A 4,310-nucleotide genomic window follows, 5' to 3' on the forward strand; every position below is an offset into this window, starting at 1 on the left:
TATTCATTTGTTTCTTCTTTGCTAGAGTCTTTCTCATCAATGACCTTCATGCTGAGTAACACTTTGGCAATCCTTTAATGGTCATGAGGCACACTACATTGACCATTGTTATTGTCTAATTGTTTTGTTATGAAAGTCTGTTTTGTCTCAGAAGTAAGAAGAGTGCTTTTATACCTTCTTTATTAATATCTATCTGTATCACATTAAAAATTTTTAAAAGAAAGAAAACAGCAGTGAATCCAACTGCTTTCCATTGTATAATGGAGAAAAGCTGTACAGCGGAAAATATCTCTGGATGTCTACATCCCCCATCTTTGAGGAGATCCTCCCACTGCCTTGGCAGCCATATTTATACTTTGCTTCCTGCTCAGAGCTGACTGGACCAACAGTGAGGAGATTTCTCTTGCCATCCATTGGCCAAGCGAGGACAACCTGAATTTCTATATATTGGGGTCCAACACTGGCTGAGTTTGAGCACCATATTCCAAATAAGTGGGTCAAGAGACAAGCAGGTTGGTCAATGGTATTCAAGCTGGGAGGCCATGAAGGGAATGGACGCCGTATGTACTGTGAAGTATAAAGGGAGACTGGCAGAAATGGAAGCACACTTCAAAAAGCAAAGGAGTAGACAGGGAGAAAGGAAAGGTAAAGGTACAAGAAAAGAGTAACAGAGATAGAGAGCACTGTCTTTCTATTCTTGGGTTGTATTAAAAAAATCTACATTGCAATAAATTTTCCTCTTTAATCCAGTTTTATCTTAGGCAACTCTTAGTCCTTATAACACAACCATTCTTTAGGCCTATTCACTCTCAACTCAGCTCACAAGTCTCATGCTAAACATTTGTACTGTGCCACCATGTCCCCTCTCTTGGGGGGAGTTCTATTTTGATTAATGTGTGTGACATATATAATAAACATGTTCTTCATGGGAACTGCTACACAGGCAAATCTCGCCTTCATCCCCTTTACTTCCTCTTCTCCCCTCCCCCCATCTCCTGACATTTTCTTCCAACAACTAATAGCTTTGCACCAATTAGATTTAATGTATATTTTTTTCTTTTGCTGTAAAAAATTGATGTCCTTCCCACTGACCTTAGAGAAATAAAAGGAAGCCACAAAATGAATTTATCCTGCATTTTCATTTTCTTTGCAGAAAGTTAACTCTCACTTAAGTAATTGTTCAAAGGATCCATTTTTTTAAAGTGATGGAAACTGCAGCTAATTCATTAGCTTTATTATTTTGTATTATTCTATAAGCCCAGGAGAGCACAAAACTGCTTAGAATGCTTTTTTTTTTCACTATAATTTTTCATCAACTAGCTCAGGAGAAAGTGGTGCTCATGACTACAGAGATCACTATGCACCTTGCTTGGTACCCAGAATCTTAGCAGAAGCCGAAGCAGAGCTGCAGGCCCAAGGCTGCCCCACACCAGCAAGGTGAGCCAGAACATGTATAGCCAAGGGGGCACAGCCAGTAGAGCTGGTCCACCAGCTGGCCTCCCGAACACCCGAGAACATGCCCTTTGTCTCACACAGATCAGCTGACAGTGAATCCCCATGCTTCTTTCAACCATTCAACTTGCTTGGAATGAGTATCTGATGACAGAAGGGTTGGACATCTAAGACACACACCCAACAGGGAACTCTAGAGGTATGTATTGCATTTGCTTGGAGACATAAACAAATCCCTGGTTTTATTCTACACTTTGGCTACTTGCAAGGTGTTCCTGGGTGGCATTGTTCATGTTTTCTCAAAGATGAACTGACTTATTTCTTGTTAAAGGAGTTTTGCTTCCTCCAGCAGTTTCTTATGTCTGAGTAGTCATGGACCCCAGTGAGAATGTATGAAATTTATGAATCCCCCCACTGACAAAATAAATTATATACAATTTGACTTATTTTTATTTTTTAATATAAGTAAATTCTTTGTCTTTTATTTAGTAAAGTAATCATGCCAAAAACAAGTCATACTTTTTAAAAGAAAAGACTGTGCTTTTTGAGTTAAAAAAATAAAAATAAAATAAAGGATTAGGTATATTCCAACCTCACTGAGTTACACTTTGTGGAATACAGCACTTCTAAACTAAAAATACATCAAAAAGAAAAATTATCCCAGGGAAACATCCAGAAGTTATCTTTAGAAGGTCTTAGGATGGGCTAATTCTGCTATTGTCCTATTGGTTGGAGGGGCAGAATTTACAGAGCTATTTAAACCTTCTCCAGATCCCTCTCCAGATTCAGCAAGCAACACTCTGATTTGAAAGAAATTCCACGGCAGCCTGGATATAAGGTTAGCTGAACAAATACTGAATGGACAGGCATTTTAAACACTTTGACTTGCCCTTAACACACAGGACAGGAAGCGTCCTTCACTAGCTGTCCCCCTATATCATGCTCCCCAATCCCTCTCTTCTAGCCAGCCACTCTCTGAAGAAAACTGGTTTTCCCATGTTGAGCCACTTGGTATATTTGAATTTTTATTTGTTCCAGTTGTTTCTCATTTCAAATTAAGAATCTGCTTTGGGTGTGAAATACCTACATCCCACTCCCCACAGGCAGGCGGTGACCAGGCTGCTGTAAACCCAACATGAAGGAGTGCCTGGGCCTGGAAGCCAACAGGTCAGTCTTCTCACATCTAGTGGTCCACTGAAAGGCTTGTCCAGGGAGGAGACCATCTCGTAACATGTGAAGATGACACCTGTCACCTGTTTAAGCATAAGTCACACAAATTGACAAAACCAAAACCAAAACTCCCTTCAGTTTGATTTAGTCCAGGATGCAGTCTTAGGCTGGCCCAACACTAGGATTAGGATGGGACTTTGCATGTGTTTTTGTTGAGAGGAAGTATCTTCCAGTTACTTTTCCCTCCTGTCCTCTCCAAGAAAAAGTCGGGATCACAAGCTGTAACCCAAGAAAAAGAATCAGGTTCAGAAAATACTTCGAAGAGATTCTCCAATGCACAATGCGGTGGCTGCAGGTCTGGTAGTGTGAAGGGCAGGAATCTGGAATCTACATATCAAAATGTACTTAAATCCAGTCAGAAATGTTTTCTCGATTTTCCAGTTAGCTTTCTACTTTACACTGATGCTCCACACAAAGGGCCCACCTAGAACTCACAGGAAGGCCGCTGCTTTGTACATGGCCGGCTCTACATGCTTCCAAAGCAGGCCTCTTCCTCCCCAGTTTTTTCCTTTCAAATTTGAAAAAGCACTATTCTATCATCTCATCCAAGAGTTGGTTGGTTTGGTTTGTTTCTTTGGAACCATCGATCAAAAGAAGCAACTTTTCCTGTTAGATTTACTCAAATCTACCTATCAGAGTGGCTGTGTGACATTCAGTAGCACACAGCACGCCTTGGCCAAATGGGCTCAGGAATGCATGATTCGGAACACATACAGCTACCAAAATGGAATGTGGGAATATGCTATGCACCTCAGGCTGAAAAATGACCAAGAAATCATGATATAAAGGGTGATATATAGTATATATGTATCAATGCTATTATTCATAAAAACCTTGCTTAGTAATAAAAAATTGCTTTAAATATGAATATTATTTAAGCAGACCATGAGAAGTCTGTGTCTCATGGTTAGTTCTGAAAAACAGGTGCTTTTTCTACTACCACTTCATGTCCTGGGCTTCATCTTCCAAAAAGTCAGACACAGAACTCTCCAATGGACTCTCTCCAGTACCCTCTTCCTGCTCCTTCAGGGCCGCCTCTGCTGCGTGCTTCTGAATGTACTCTTTAATTTTCTGCTTGTAGTCTTCTGGTTGGTGGAGGTAATGGCTGCTGCATCTCCATTGAGAGGATCTATGGGGTTAGGGTAGGCCAACAGCTGGGGCAAGGACTCAAATATATTGGTAAGATCGTAGAGAGCTGTCCAGGTTTAGTTAATCATATCTAGACACACAGTTCCAGATGTTTCATCAATGTTAGGATGGGAAATTTTATTCATGAATCCTATAGATGGAGATTTGAAAGTGTATTTATCAGAAAGATCCACTCTAACTTTCCGTACTCCACCATGTGGTGTTCTGTCAGCAGACATCTCTTGCTCCTATATACAATTTTAGAGGAATGAAGACCTTTCATAGCCCATCTTCAGATCCTTTGAAAATCTAATTAGACTCCAAATCTTATTTAATGATGATGGTTTTGCAGAGGAATAACTGAAGTCCCCAAGATACAAATTCAAGTGTATTAAAATTGTGGTTAGTGAGATGTCTATAGCACATCTTTAAACGTCTTACCAGGATCTTTATTAGGCAGGGTCTCCATGTATCTGATACTGTTTTGGGGGTTAAAGTTA

At 40.2% G+C, this 4,310-nt stretch overlaps 1 pseudogene; it reads right to left on the bottom strand.

The window, feature by feature from the left end:
- Nucleotides 1–3,618: 3,618 nt before the first annotated feature.
- LOC101564552 lies at nucleotides 3,619–4,019 on the bottom strand (annotated as a pseudogene).
- Between the last annotated feature and the right edge of the window lie 291 nt (nucleotides 4,020–4,310).

This window comes from Octodon degus, unplaced genomic scaffold, assembly GCF_000260255.1.
Source record: "Octodon degus isolate 3935 unplaced genomic scaffold, OctDeg1.0 scaffold00025, whole genome shotgun sequence".
Lineage (NCBI taxonomy): Eukaryota > Metazoa > Chordata > Mammalia > Rodentia > Octodontidae > Octodon > Octodon degus.